The sequence below is a fragment of the Geotrypetes seraphini genome, chromosome 15 (genome assembly GCF_902459505.1).
Source record: "Geotrypetes seraphini chromosome 15, aGeoSer1.1, whole genome shotgun sequence".
Lineage (NCBI taxonomy): Eukaryota > Metazoa > Chordata > Amphibia > Gymnophiona > Dermophiidae > Geotrypetes > Geotrypetes seraphini.
In genome coordinates, this window is record NC_047098.1 from 48898095 (window position 1) to 48915018 (window position 16924).

Here is a 16924-nt window from a genome sequence, read left to right on the forward strand (position 1 = left end):
GGACTACACCTCAACAAGGAAGGAGCAAGAGTTTTGGCAGGCAACATGAAGAAGGCAATCGAGAAGGCTTTAAACTGAAAGATAGGGGAAAGCCGACAGTCGACCACCGGTCGATGGCACGGATAGCAGGATGCCCCGACGAAGAAGCCAAGGACTACTACTCCTACACAAGAGAAGACGACCTCACAGCCAATAAGGGAGAGAAAGCAGGAAGGGACAACTCAGACACAGGAGGGGACGACCACACAGCAAACAAGGGTGATAACACAGGAGCAGTAAAGGATACCGTAATTGAAACTATAGGGACGGCCAAGAGTAGAAGGTCCAAAAAGGTAACACGAAGGGAACTTAGATGTATGTATACGAATGCTAGAAGTCTAGGTAACAAAATGGGGGAACTAGAGACAATAGCAAGACATGACATATTGGATATCATTGGCATAACAGAAACATGGTGGAATGAAGAAAACAAATGGGACACAGTACTACAAGGATACAAACTGTATAGAAGAGATCGAGTAGGGCAGAAAGGTGGAGGTATTGCTCTATATGTTAAGGAGGGAATAGATTCTGTTGAAATGGTTACAACAGAAATGAAAGAGAAGCTTGAGTCACTCTGGATCAAAATTCCTGGTCAATATGGCGCAGATACGAAAATTGGCCTTTACTATCGTCCCCCAGGACAGGCGGAGGAAACTGACTCAGAAATGATGGAGGAAATCAAACAAGAATGCAAGACAGGAAATGTAATTATATTGGGAGACTTCAATTTCCCAGGGATAGACTGGAAACTAGCAACCTCCAACTGCGGCAAGGAGGCCAAGTTCCTGGAGGTGCTAGGGGATTGCTTCCTGGAACAAATGGTAAAAGAGCCGACAAGAGGCAACGCCACCTTGGACTTGGTCCTAAATGGCCTCACGGGACCGATAACAGAAGTGGAAGTCGTGGTTCCACTGGGAACGAGTGATCACAATGTAATCAACTTTAAACTTGACATCGGGAAAGGGAAACATGCCAAAACCTTAACCACCACCTTAAACTTTAAAAAGGGTAAATACGATCGCATGAGAGCCATGGTAGAAAAACGACTCGAGAAGATGGTGGACAAACTTGAAACGGTAGACCAGGCATGGTCCCTACTGAAAAATACTATCACAGAAGCACAAGATCTCTACATTCCGAGGATTTCCAAAGATCGGAGAACAAAGAGCAAAAGAGAACCGGCATGGCTTACCATACAGGTGAAGGAAGCCATAAAAGAAAAGAAGGACTCTTTCAAAAAATGGAAATGCATAAAGACAACCGAAGCCTGGAACAAACATAAAGATGATCAGAAGAAATGTCACAAGGCGGTGAGGGATGCCAAACAGGAGTATGAGGAAAAAATAGCCCAGGAGGCCAAAAACTTCAAGCCCTTCTTTAGATACGTGAAAGGGAAAAAACCTGCAAAAGAGGCAGTGGGACCCCTGGACGACCAGGGAAGAAAAGGGTACATCAAGGAAGATAAACAAATCGCAGACAAACTAAATTCCTTCTTTGCGTCCGTCTTTACGAAGGAGGACACCTCAACAATACCTGAAGCGGAGAAAGTGTTTGCAGGAGAAATAGAAGACAGCCTCACCACAGTTGAAGTGGACTTAGACCAGATATACTATCAGATCGACAAACTTAAAAGTGACAAATCCCCTGGACCGGATGGAATTCACCCGAGAGTCTTAAAGGAATTGAAGGTTGAAATCGGAGAGTTATTGCAAAAACTTGCAAACCTGACAATCAGAACTGGACAGATACCGGACGACTGGAGGATAGCGAACGTCACGCCAATTTTTAAAAAAGGATCGAGAGGGGAACCGGGCAACTATAGGCCTGTGAGTCTTACGTCTGTCCCCGGCAAGATGGTTGAAGCACTGATCAAGGATAGCATAGTCTGGCACTTGGACGCACACGACTTGATGAAACCCAGTCAACATGGATTCAGGAAAGGGAAATCATGTTTGACGAATTTACTCCAATTTTTTGAGACTGTGAACGAGCAAATTGATAGTGGGAAGCCGGTGGACATAATATACTTGGACTTCCAGAAAGCGTTCGACAAAGTTCCACATGAAAGACTTCTCAGGAAACTACAAAGCCATGGCATAGAGGGGGATATACAAAGGTGGATAGGCAAATGGCTGGAAAACCGAAAGCAGAGAGTGGGCATAAATGGGAAGTTCTCCGACTGGGAGAAAGTGACTAGTGGTGTACCCCAGGGCTCGGTACTTGGGCCGATCCTTTTTAATATTTATATCAATGACCTGGAGGAAGGAACAACCAGTGAGATCATCAAGTTTGCAGATGATACAAAACTATGCCGGGCGATCAGATCGCAGGAGGATAGAGAGGAACTCCAGAGCGACTTGTGTCGGTTAGAAACATGGGCGGAGAAATGGCAGATGAAGTTCAATGTGGAGAAATGCAAGGTAATGCATTTAGGCAATAAGAATAAGGAATACGAGTATACAATGTCAGGTGCAACTCTGGGGAAGAGTGAACAAGAAAAGGACCTGGGTGTACTGATAGATAGGACCCTGAAGCCGTCGGCACAATGCGCGGCAGCGGCAAAGAAGGCAAATAGAATGTTGGGCATGATAAAGAAAGGAATCTCGAGTAGATCGGAGAAAGTTATAATGCCGCTTTATAGGGCAATGGTCAGACCACACTTGGAATACTGCGTCCAACATTGGTCTCCCTACCTAAAGAAGGATATAAAACTGCTGGAGAGGGTGCAGAGACGAGCAACAAAACTGGTGAAGGGTATGGAGAAACTGGAATACGAGGACAGACTTATAACACTAGGATTGTTCTCCCTAGAGAAAAGGAGACTGCGTGGGGATATGATCGAGACCTTCAAAATACTGAAAGGAATCGACAAAATAGAGCAGAGAAGATTATTTACATTGTCCAATTTGACACGGACTAGAGGACATGAAATGAAGCTAAGGGGGGACAGGTTCAGGACTAATGTCAGGAAGTTCTGCTTCACTCAGAGAGTGGTTGACACCTGGAATGCCCTCCCAGAGGAGATTATTGCGGAATCGACCGTCCTAGGCTTCAAGAGCAAACTAGATGCATATCTCCTTAAGAGAGGCATATAAAGATATGATGGACTATAAATTACGCCAGGGTACACCTGGCAGGGCCTCCGCGTGCGCGGATCGCCGGACTTGATGGACCAAAGGTCTGATCCGGAGATGGCAGTTCTTATGTTCTTATGTTCTTATGTTCCAGTGGTCCTCTATCAGAGGAAAGGGTACAGTCCCACGGAGCTGGACTGCTGCTTCATAGAGAAACTTCAGTAGACCTGTGGAGCTAGCCTGCTGTGTGCCACTCTTCTCAGACTCAGGGTGCATTCCCCTGGAAGTCTGCTTGCCCTCTGACCTTGTCAGGGGTTTAAGCACAGGCTGTATGCATCCCAAGTAAAAATCCTCCAGGTTTAAGGGTGCAGGCTGCGTTTCTCACCCCCAGTCATATGGAGAGGATCTATGGTATGGAGGTTACAATCAGTGTCCATCTGACTAGCAGTTCAAAGATCTTCAAGTCTGGCCATATTTAATGCTGTTCTGAGGCAGAAAATCCTTTCCTCCATTCAGCTGCAGTTTCACAAAGCTGATAGGCAGGCACTGCATAGACTGTAAGTACACCTCCATTATTTCCTATGGGGGCTTCGGAGGTGGTTTGTGGAACATGGTAAAACTCTTTTTTTTTTCCAGAGTGTCAGGTCTCCCACATCCCCAAACCCCAAAACATTATTTTTTATTTTTGAATTTTGTTTATTTTTATTGTTTTTGGCACAAATTCACTGGTGGTAGCCATCTTGGATTTTTATTGATCTTTTTTTCAAAGTTTTATTTCTGCCTCAAACCCCCTCAATTTGATTAAAAATTGTTTGGGATGGATTCTCCAGCCCCTAATCAGTCAAATGAGTGCATTGATTGTGCCAGATTGGCACTGGATCATCGACCATGTACCGGATGCCACAGCGTACTGGGGGAGGGGGCAGGAGCTTTGGGCTTCACCTCCTTTGGGTTCTCCAGGGCTGGGGAGCCAGCCTGGGTCTGTGATTTCAGGAAAAAAATCTTGCCGACAGGCTGTTCTGGAGTCTGGTGCCAAACGTCTGAGTTTTGAGTCTGGGGACTCTTTTGACATGGTGCAGGCACCTCAGCAGGGCCCTCCGGTAGAGAAGAGGTGTGAATTTTCACCAGACTTTATTCGGTTCCTCTAGAAAGTGTATTTTTCAGACACAGCTCATTTGACACAGCCAGTGGGCGCATTGGTTTCTTCTAAGCCAGTTGCGCCAGTGGCAGAGCTCCCTTTTCAGGAGCCCTCTCATCCAGCTATGGCAGAGCTCAATTGAATTAGTTGCCATATGGATATTATGCCTCTTTTGTCTCTTGACACTGCCTCTATTTTGGATCCGGTTGATACCCTTGCTGGGACTAGTCAACACCGTTGCCTTGAAAGTCCAGATTTGGGTGACATAAGAACATATAAGAACATAAGAAATGCCTTCACCGGATCAGATTGAAGTCCATCTTGTCTGGCGATCCGCGCACGCGGTGGCCCATTTAAGTACACCTTTTGGGAAACCCGGATTTCCCGTATCCCTCAATATGGTTTTCAAGAAGATGTGCATCCAACTTACGCTTGAAACCCAGAACAGTAGTCTCCGCCACAACCTCCTCCGGGAGAGCATTCCAAGCTCCAACCACTCCCACGACTTCTCTGTCCACAGACTTTTTAAGCATGGCTCTAACACCATTTTATTGCTGAGGTTCTAAAAGAGCTCAAATTGGAATCTCCACCTTCCACATCACAGTGTTCGGTCATGAACCGTTCTTTTTTAAAAATATATTTTTTATTGAAAAGTGGTAAAGAGAACGCATACAGGAAATGCACAACAATCAGTAAAATAGACAAGCTGATAATGAAAGAAAGAATAAAGGAAACCATTAAAAAAAACCTCCATGGCCATTATACAAGCAAGAAGTGATGCACTACTCTTCACTCACCAACTTTTTGAAATATAATCACAGTCTAACATGCTAGCCCCCACACTTCACCGTCCCTCTGATACAGGCATAGCCAACATTCAAACAACCCAGTCATATTTCCCCTCCCCCCACCCTTCCCAAGCTCCTCATCCAAGCCCCTCTCCTTCTGGTCCCCCCCCCCTTCCCAGAGCTTGACTCCTACAAATGCAGTGGCAGGTCAGTAGGCAAGGGCGTGACTCCTTCCAACAGCCTAGTGGCAAGCAAGAAAATGGGTCCAAAGAGCAACATAGCTTTTTCTGTCAGGGTGCAGGGAGGCCCCATATATCCAGGTTTCAAAACCTGCCAACTCTCACATGCTCATCTCCCATTGCTGGATAGATGGTGCTTAGTCTGAAATCCAATGGGTCAGGATGATTTTCTTGAACAGTACTATGGAGTTATTCAGAAAGCGCCATTGGGGAGCAGAAAACTCTTGTACTATCAGAAGGCCCTGAATCCCTAAAAGTAGAGTACCATAAATCTCATTCTACCTCCCAACCTAGAACAATGTCCAAGGTCTGCAAGACCCTCTTCCAAATGTGCAGAGCTGTACACTCCAAGAAGGAATGCACATAAGTACCAGGCTGACATTTACATTTGATACAGGTGTCGTGTTCCCAAATACCCATCTTTGCTCCCCTCTGTCTAGTGATATAGTATCTGTGTAAAATCTTAAATTGAGTTTCCTGGAGATCAGCGGACTTCACAAAGTAATAAAGGGTTATAAATAAGTCCTCAAATTGGGCCTCTGAGATATCCAAGCCAAGTTCTAGCTACCAAGTCTCCTGAAGCTGGAAAAGATAGGAACAGTTGGGTACCCTCTTAAGGAGTTTATACCAATGAGATAGAGAATTGAGGTAAGTTTGAGTCTTAGCAAAGACCAAATCCAGAGTCCCACTCCCGCCTAAATTAACAGGGTATGCCCCCCTGGTGCTCCTATAGTGGCGGGCCTGGAGATAGGAGAACCCATGACGAGGCAGCAGTCCCCAATGCTCCCGGACCTGAGAGAATTTTAGTCCCTCCTGCCAATTTCATCAGGAAACTGCAAGCTCTTCCTCCCACAGATATTCCCAGGGATATCATCCCTGTTACAACAATTCCATTGCCATATGTTGTTAGACCTCCGGATCCCGGGCAGCTACTGCTTCTAAAAAGCCCCAATGATGTTGGTGGCTTCAGGGGGAGGCTCTCTGCCTCAGCAAGCTTCTTTGGATCTCAGAGTGGATAACTCTTATAACGGATGCCAACCTATTAGGTTGGGGTGTTCACTGTGGGAACCGTTCCATTCAGGGGAAGTGGACTCCTTGTCAGAGGCGTTGGTTGATCAATCATCTGGAGCTTTGGGCGATACGACTGGTGTTACTCACTCTCCAGTCCATTCTGGAAGGAAAAGTGGTGCAAGTTTCTCAGACAACACCATGGTGGTGGAGTATGTAAATCATCAAGGGGGCACATGAAGCACTCCCTTGGGCCAGGAAGCTCACATGCTGTTTTGCTGGCTGGTGTCAACAAAGTACAGGCAGACTTCCTCAGTTCCTGGACCTGGGAGCATAGTCCCTCTCGCGGAAAACATTCTGTCTGATTGTGCAGTGCTGAGGTCAGCTTCTGATGGACTTGGTGGCTTCAGCAGAGAACTCGAAGGCCTGGCGCTTCTTCAGTCGAAGAACAGAGCATGTAAGCCTAGGGCTCGATGCCTTGGTTCAGCCCTGGGTGGTTCATGAGCTCCTTTATGTGTTTCCTCTGTAGTCTCTGGTTGGTCGGGTCATTTGCCGGATAGCGACGCATCCCGACCTTGTAATTATAGTTGTTCTGGACTGGCCTTGTCACCTGTGTATGTGGCTATCGTCAAGTGGGACAGGAAGCTCAAACACTCTCATCATCGCAACCTTCTCAGTCAAGGTCTGGTGCCCATGGAGAACCCACAGCGCTTTGGTCATACGGCATAGCTCTTGAGCGCTCAACCTCGATGAGGTGTGGTTATTCAGATGTGGTCATCTTGACACTTTTGAATTCCAAGATACCCTCAACTATGGCTTCTTATGCCAAAGCCTGGAAGGCTTTCTAACAGTGGTTTGCTAACAACCAGGTGGAGAGTGAGTGGGCTCCTATTTTGGTGGTCCTGGCCTTTCTTTAGGCAAGTTTAAATAAGGATTTAGTGGTTGCCTCACTTAAAGTTCAAGTAGCAGGCCTTTCATGCTTCAAGGCCCACATGGTTTCTAGTTTGCTTATTGCTCATCCAGATGTGACCAGGTTTCTGAGACGTTTGCGGTCTCTCTTGTATTATCATTTTCCCTTTGTGGAATCTTAACATCATTCTACAGGATCTTGGGGAAGTCCCATTTGAGCCACTAAAGGATGCTACTCTTTTGGATCTGATGATCGAGACTGTCTTTCTGGTCACCATTGTCTCAGCACGGTGTATTTCGCGCTTCAAGTTTTTTCATGCAGGGAACCCTTTCTCCAAATCACAGTAAGAACATAAGAACATAAGAAGTTGCCTCCTCTGAGGCAGACCAGAGGTCCATCTCACCCAGCGGTCCGCTCCTGCGGCGGCCCATCAGGGCCATTGCCTGAGCAGTGGTCCCTGACTATTTCTATAACCTACCTCTACTCCTATCCCTATAACCTACCTCTACTCCTATCTATATTCCTCAATCCCCTTGTCCTCTAGGAACCTGTCCAAACCTTCTTTGAAGCCCTGTAACATGCTCCTGCTTACCACAGCTTCCGGAAGCGCGTTCCATGTATCCACCACCCTCTGGGTGAAAAAGAACTTCCTAGCATTTGTTGTCTGTACTGTGCCTTCCTTTCTGCTGAAGGTGGTTTCCACTTTCCATGTCAACCAGGAAGTTCATTTGCCTGTGTTTCATTCCACAGGCTCAGAGAGAAAGGATCAGATCTTGCGCAAGTGGGATGTCAAGAGAATCTTGCTCCACTATTTGGAGAGGACTAATGATTTTTGGCTGCCTGATCATCTCTTTGTCCTCACTGCTCCACCTCAACATGGTCGGCCGGCATCTAAGACATCAATCACTTGAGGGATCCGTATGGCCATTTCCATGACTTATATCACCTGCGTCAATCAGCCGCCAGTTTCCCTTAAGGCCCACTTGACTAGAAGTGTTGCTATTTCATGGGTGGAATCTCGTGCGATTCATTCAGATGAAATTTTTAGGGCAGCTACTTGGTCCTCTCTACATACCTTTACCTGGTTTTACCGTGTGGATGTGGCGGCTCGCTCTGATGCTGCTTTTGGGACCTCGGACAGGCTCTTCTGTTCCTCCCTAGACACTATTATTGCTTTGGTATGTCACATAGCATACTAAATCTGGAAGGGATGTAACAGAATGGAAGATTAGGTTTTCACCTTTGATAATCTTTCTGCTAGTCCCTTGAGGATTCAGTAAACCTACTCTCTCTGTATAAGCTCAGTTGTTTTGAATTGCCTGTTTTCTGCCTCCGTTATTCTCCTTACAGACTTGAGATATCTTCCAGCCAGTAGACGTGACCTGTGGGGAGTTTGCTCTTCTGTGAGTGTGCATATTGCCAAAGGCTGTTTCATGTGGGTGCTCGTTGCATACAGCAGGCTAGTTCTACGTTGTTCCTCACTGTTTTTCTGTGTTGCCTTTGTGCCAGTTTATTGCTTATTTTCATGTTTTGAAGAGCAGACCAGTTCAGAAATTGTTTATGTTGATGGGGAGCTACCCCAGTACCTCCTTTCCTTGCCATGGATTTGTTTAGATATGTTCCTTGGCTTTGGGACTGAACTGCAGGGGCCTCTAAATCTCTCTCTAAGGTGGGAGGAGTATGTGCTCAGGAAAGTGTTAGGATTTCTGCAACTTCCGGATTGTGGGGAGGAATTGAACATCTATCATACTGAATCACCAGGGACAATTACTGAAGGTGAAAACCTAATCTTCCATTACTATGTGTAAATGCATGGGCTGTTACTGTGGAAATGGCTATCTATACCCAGGGCTTAATTTTAGACAAAAAGAAAGTGAAATTGTGTAGCTGGGGGGAGGAGGAGGGCAGGCCAGGGGCAGGAGCAACAAAAGAAGAGGGGCTGATTGAGGAGTGGAATGATTGCTTGTTTTCTGCTCTTTTCCAGGGTCACCCCTTCTTCTAATCTTCCCTTCAGGCTGCCTGAAAGGGTGGGACTACAGCAAAATATCCCTAGACACTGACAGGATGTTTCAAGTTTCAAGTTTATTTGAATTTGATAATTCGCTTATTACAATCTAAGCGAGTAACATTAAAAGAAAAAATATAAAACTTACAACATTAAAATATATATTGTACTACATTAAAAGGGGGTATTCGACAGACTGACATTACGGACTGACTAAGATACGTTGGGAAAGAACAAAAGGGGATAAAAGTTACAGAGTATTGTTTCCCGGAGGGAAGAGAAAGAGTATCAGGAGGGGGGGGGGGGGAAACATTTGGATTAGGGTTTGATAAATAAAAAGAACTGTTTTTGGATGTTGAAAGTAAAAGAATAGTGAATAAAAGAGGTATTTTAGAGATTAAAATGGGTTTTAAAAAGAAAGGTTTTTAGATTGGTTTTAAATAATTTAAGGTCTTTAATTTCTCTAATATATAAGGGAAGAGTATTCCAGGTGAGGGGGGCCATGACTGAAAAGATGTCATGACGTCTGGTCCCTATAATTTTTAGAGAAGGGATCATTAGCAGCCCTTGTGTATCCGACCGCAGGGAACGATTCGAAGTATATGGAACTAGATGCCGATCTATGACTTGTGGTTCATTGGTAATTAATGTTTTAAATACTAATAGTGCTATTTTATATGTTATTCGTTGGTTAATGGGCAGCCAGTGTGATTCTATTAAAAAAGGTGTTACATGATCATATTTCTTTCCATTATGAATTATTTTAATTGCAATATTTTGGATTATTTGTAGACGTTTTTTCTCCCTTTGAGTGATATTTAACAGATATTTACAGATTTTCCTTTGCAAGAGGTATTCAACAATTAAAACTCTCCCTTCTGGAAAAGGAATCAAAGGAGTTAAGACCTTCAGTCAATCCTTGGTCTTCCAAAATCTCTCAACTTTGGAATGATCTCCCCTTTACTCTGAGGAGCTCCAGCTCGTTCCAGTCTTTCCATAAATCTTTAAAAACTACTCTATTTGCCAAACATTTTGAAAATTAATTCTCTTGAAATTTAGCTTTTACTTCTCAGTTTCCATTTATCATTGTATATTTTCTTACTTTTTTACCTGTCGACAAACTGAGTCGAGCTTTCTTAGAATGATGACTCTGTATATAAAGTTAAGTTTTAGTTTAGTTTAGTTCCAGATTGTTCCATTAGTCATTAAAACCTACCTAGCACTTTGGATGTGTAATTAAATATACCTTGCTTGCTTGCTTTGTGATTAACATACACTACATTAATGCACATTAACATGTTTTGCCTTCTCTGCCCCTTTTCAAGCCTCTTCCTACTATAAATATAAAATCCTGCCTCAAGTATTTTAATGCAGAATTTGATTCATGTTTACAGAATTTACCAAGCATTGACATGTTTTAAAATACAGATTAATTTAGCAAAAGTTAAAACCAACATAAGCACCTAATAGCTCTTTGTAGAATTATGTACAATACATGATTGGTTCATTCTGGTGGATAGAAGTGATGAATTGTTTGACTTGGGGTGTTTCTTGGAGATAGGTTTGGGGTTTGAGAAAGTGATTAGATTATTAACATATTTTGTTGATGACAATGGTGATTTTGATTAAGCGTTGTAGTATGATTTTGACATTATTTGTCATTTTTATTATTTTATGTATTTTTTTTTAATCATTATGAAGGTTATTTTAGAAGGTTTGAGTGGCATTTATATAAGTGAATAACATCATTTACATTTGGCTTACTAGTAGGCTGCTGCCTCTGCACCCAGAGGTTGTGAGATTAAATCCCAGTGCTGCTCCTTGTGGATGGGCCATTTGGCCTTTTTCTGTCCATCCTGGGCAAATCACCTAATCCTCCAGTGCCCACTACTTTGAATGTCGGCTTTGACATGCCAAAGCCACAAATAGGTGGTATACAAGTCCTCATTCCCTTTCTACATTTAATTGCAATTTTAGATTTTAGAAAGCTGCTGCTTGCATATGTAGGTATGAAAGGAAAATGTGGGCATGATTTATTCACGAAATCAGCCCTATGAATCATCGTTCCTCCCTTGTTATTATAATACTGGATTATTGTCATGCTCTTCAATAAGGCATTCAACTCAGTGACCACAAAATAACTTAAAATAGTCCAAAACACAGCAGTAAAGCTCTTCAGCGGGTAAACACACTTTAGAAACGGAGAAACATGATGGCAGATAAAGGCCAAATGGCCCGTCCACTCTGCCCATCTGCAGCATCCACTATCTCTTCCTCTCCCTAATCACATGTGCCTATCCCACGCTTTCATGAATTCAGACACAGTCTTTATCTTCTCTACCTCTACTGAGAGACTATTCCACACATGTACCACCCTTTCTGTACAAAGGTATTTCCTTAGATTACTCCTGAGCCTATCACCTCTTAACTTCATCCCATGCCCTCTCACTCTGGAGTTTCCTTTCAATTGAAAGAGACTTGCCAAATGCATATTTATGCCACGTAGGTATTTAAACATCTCTATCATATCTTCCTCCCCTGCCTTTCCTCCAAAGTATTGATATCTTTAAGTCTGTCCCCATACACTTTATGACGTAGCCTTTTTAGTAGCTTTCCTCTGGATGGACTCCATCCTGTATATATCTTTTTGAAGGTGCGGTCTCCAGAATTGTACACAATAATCTAGAATGACTTATAAGATTACAACATTAGTCCACAAAATCCACTATGTTGGTTCGATCTACACTTCTCCCATCTTTTGATTCTGTACACACCCTCCAGGAACTCATGATCTTCACACTATAAAAGTATGGTGATGGCATCTTGAAGACAAGTTTGTTATGATTTTGTTTGGACTAAACTCATTAGTATGGCAGGTAGGTTCTACCCTATAGAACTCCCTCTCTTTCTTTACTTATAAAGGTCCTACACTAACCCCCACTTCTACGAAACTGCAATAGCAGTTTCTAGCGCAGAGAGCCATGCTGAATGGCCTGCGCTGCTCCCGACGCTCACTGAGTTCCTATAAGCATCAGGAGCAGCGCGGGCCATTCAGCGTGGCTCCCTGCGCTAGAAACTGCTATCGCAGTTTTGAAGAAGAGGCCCTAAGTCAGGGGTGTCAAAGTCCCTCCTTGAGGGCCGTAATCCAGTCGGGTTTTTAAGATTTCCCCAATGAATATGCATGAGATCTATTAGCATACAATGAAAGCAGTGCATGCAAATAGATCTCAAGCATATTCATTGGAGAAATCCTGAAAACCCGACTGAAATGCGGCCCTCGAGGAGGGACTATGACACCCCTGCCCTAAGTTCAAAGCTAGATTGAAAACCTTCCTCTTCCAAGACGCAATCCAGTAGCTCCCCTCTACTCTATTGCCTGATCTTGTGATTATGCTTGGAATTCTGAGGTCTATAACAGTCTGACTCGTCTTCAGCCTTAGTCTTTTCCCTATCTCTACTCTAGTTCTTTTCTACTTTTCTATGTGATTTGCAATTCTTTTCCACTTTCTAATTTAATAGATTATAAATTGTAAACCGCTCTAATGGTTCTTTCGCAAGAACAATATATCAAACACTAAATAAACTTGGAGTAGGTCTGAAAGAATGCATGTATTTATAATTTGCAGCTGGAGTATGTGCATACTTACAAAATCTAGATATCAGCATTTACATGTGCTTCAAGGCATGCATATCTGCCAGTCAACTGCTCATTTTAACCTGACCTTTGCAGAAGTGATTGAGGGGACATTTGTGCTTTCCCATCTGGTGTTTAAATCCATCCCTAAAATCCAAAATTTAGGATTCTCTAGTTTGATTCCTCAGTTCTGCTTGAATGCCCAGTTTTGTAAAATCCAGCATTTGTGCATGTAAGTACTGGCACGTGCATAGATTGCTAAACTACCATTTAAACATGTAAAAACTGACACACATTCAGACCCATGAGTGATTTTGCTCTTTTATGGACGCGTTCATTTCTAAAATGGCTGTTCTCAGTGGACATGCTGCAAATTTCGTGTTTTTCCCATATCTTTATACATAATTTACAAAAGGCTCCATGTTTAATGAGCCTTTTATAAATACTGAGAAAATTGTATATGTTCAGGCCTGAATGCCCTTTTTCCTATCTAGATGACTTATGCAAAGTTGGATTTTACATATACTTTGTAGCATGTTATGAGAATTTATGCTAATACATAATATGTGGGTAAATTGATAAACAGGTAGTATATATTACTGTAAGTTTATAGCATATGTATTTATATTTTTCTTTTATGTGAAGCAATTGTTCTTGTAGTCCTATCTACACAACCCCCACTGATATTCAACCATGATGACTTTTTCCTAAACCCATACACTGTACATGGTTCTATCATTAATTTTTTTTTTTTTAAAAAGTCATATCAAAAGCTTTGATGTGTGACATTTTAAATTAGGAATATTGTACTTGAATTTGATATTTTAATTGCGGTCTTTATAAAAAAAAAAAATCATGTACCAGTTTTGTACATAAATGTTCATTACAATGCAGTTTAATGTACTCATTGTACTGTATATGTTCAGCACCATGGACAGTGACATTCAATCTGCCTTAAGGGAAGGTGCAGCAAGAGACCCCTGCTATGTTTATCCAGAGGGTTTCCAAACAGACCTGGATTTGGGAATAGGCAACTGCCTCTAGGACCAGATTGTCATTGGCACCAGAGCACTGCTGCCATACCATATTCTGGACCTATTGCTGTTGCCACTGTTTTCTGCTATTGAATATTGACCAGAATTTTTATGGCCTTGAGGCAAGTCTAAAATAACATAATATAACTAATCAGTTTAAGAGACTTTATTTTTGTTTATGTTCCCTTACACCTTTATAAAATTTAATTAACAGCTTACCACTATGAAGATGCAACTAGCAGTTCAGCAACAAGATAGGGCTATCCAGTCTTGTGCACTGTCACATGTATGACTATATTCCAATTTTCGAAAGGCCAAAGGTGTGAACTCAGTCTAAAGAGCTCCTGGGACTCAGGAAAAAGTCTGATCCCAGAGTAGCAAACTTGGAGAAGCTGAGGCAGAAAGAGAAGTATATAAAGGAAACCTTTAGGGATTTAGTAGAGAGGTTCCATCTCCATTCTGGTAGCCTTTGTGCTGTCATGTAGGACAAAGGTCAACTGAAAGAACATCATCTTGATGTAGGAAATGATCCTGTAACAAGGACCTGTCCTTCATGTCCTTTCAGATTGAAGATGGATTTCCAAAGACATGTGCCCAGGTGAAAATAATAGCTATTATTGTTGGTGATTCAATCATTGGGCATGTAGATAGCTGGATGAATGGTGGACATAAGCATTGCCTGGTCACCTGCCTGCTTGGTGTGAAGGTGGAGAATCTCACACATTGTTTAGTTAAGAATGTAGATAGTGCTGGGGAGGATCTGGATGTCTTGGAAAATATAAGTACCAATGACAGGAAAATATGGGAGAGAGGTTCTGGAAGCCAAATCTAGGCTTTTAGATAGAAAGTTGAAACTCCAGAACCCTTAAAGTAGCTTTCTCAGAAATGCTTCCTGTTCCATGCACATGACCCAAGAGACAAGCAGAGTTCAAAAGTCTCAATGCATGGATGAGATGATGATGGAGGCAGGATGGATTTAGATGGACAACATTATGGAGAAGGAGGGACCTAATATAGAGAGATGGACCCCACCCTAGCCAGGATAGAAATAGATTGCTGGCATGAAAATTTAAAAAAGGAGACACAACAGCTTTTAAACTAGGAACTTGGAGAAGGCTGATAGTTGCTCAAAAGTGCATTAACCAGCTATATTAACTGCTCTCACCACATCCTCTGGTAACGTGTTCCAGAGCTTAACTATTCTCTGAGTGAAAAAATATTTCCTCCTATTGTTTTAAAAGTATTACTCTGTAACTTCATCGAGTGTCCCGTAGTCTTTGTAAATCTTGATGCAGTAAAAAATCAATCTACTGAAGGGGGGAGAAACAAGATGGCATCTTGGTAGCAAGACGCGGTGACTACAGCTCCTGCCTAAAAGTATTTTCTTGCTTCCTTAGCTTACCTATCGTTATGCCAAAAAGAAGAGGTAGAGCGGCGGTAGCCCATCCGCCGGAGCCTACTTCGCAGCGGCAGGGAGCTATCACCGCTTCTTCGTGTCTTCGCCCTGGGGCGTTTCCACTAAGCCAAATGCAAGGGAAGCATCAGCACTGGGGAGCGAGACTTCACTCAGCCCTGTGGGACCAGTGCCTCCTTCGCAGCTGGGTGGGGGAGGAATGTTGGTAGCTTTGAAATCAGCAAAAGCTACGCTGATAGCGCAGCCATCGGGCTTACTGACTTCTCAGGAACCTCCGACTGGATCATCTTTACCGAAGGCGGCCATAGCAATTTCAGGAGTGCAGGGGGAATTACCAACTCTTCAACCCCTAGAGAGACCTACTGAAATCACTTTGGATTCAATTTGCACTGTACTGCACTGGACTCTCTCCACAAGGTTTGTCTAGGAATATTACCTCTTGTTCAAAATCAAAATGTGAATATGCAAAAATTTGAAGAGGACTTAAACGCCCAAGGGGACAAAGTTAAATCTTTAGAGCAATCTGTTAAATGAGTTCAATCCTCTTGTAATTTACTTACTCAGGACAAATTGGTGTTTTTGAGGTAAATGGAAAACATGGAGAATTATACTAAACAGTTGAACTTAAGAATTTTGAATTTCCCCAAAACACTTACAATGTCCCCAAAAGATTTGTTCTATAAATTTCTCAAAGAAGTTCTCAAATACGCCGAAGAATGGCTTCCTCCTCTACATACAATATATTTTATACCGGTTTCTGTTAAAAAGCCTTCCTCCTCAGAAGTTCTTCAATCTAATGTGGACTTAAGTTCTATTAATATATCTAGAATTTTGGAAACCTCAGAGGAAGAAGTTGTACTTCGAACAACGCTTTTCGTGACATTTGTATTTCTTCAAGATAAGGAAGTGCTTCTTCGCCTATTTTTTAGGTTGAAAGAAGTCTCCTTTATGGATGGAAAGATTTCTATATTTTCTGATGTCTTAAGAACAACTTGAGCAAGAAGGAAAAGATTCCTGGAATTGAAAGTGAATGTTAAAACCTTGGAGGCAAAATTTCAATTGCGCTTTCCTTGCAAATGTATAATTTACTTGGATCAGAATACTTATGTTTTTTATGAACCTTCCCAATTGCAGTATTTTTTGGAAGGGAAGGGAGTGACAATGCAGAATTCCAATTGACTCCAACTTACTGGTCTGATTTAAAATGAAGACAACGACCTACCATTAGAATTTGATTTTGTCAATTTAATTCTTTATTTTTTTTTTCATTCCAAATGAATGTGAATTGTTTCTCTCTTTAATGTGGACTATTCAAAAGTTTGTATGCATTTCAATTTTGATTGAATTTTATTTTCTTTGAATATTTTAATTTGGAAAAGCTTTTGTTTGTTCAATAAGCTTATTTTGTTGAAATAATGATAAATGAATAAAGAAAGAAAGAAAGAAAAAAAATATAAATCTACTTGTACCCATTCTACACCATTCACGTTTTTGTAGACTTCAATCATATCTTCCTTCAGCCATCTCTTTTCCATAAGAACATAAGAAATGCCGCTGCTGGGTCAGACCAGTGGTCCATCCTGCAGTTCGCTCACGCGGCAGCCCTCAGGTCAAAGACCAGTGCTCTGAATGAGTCCA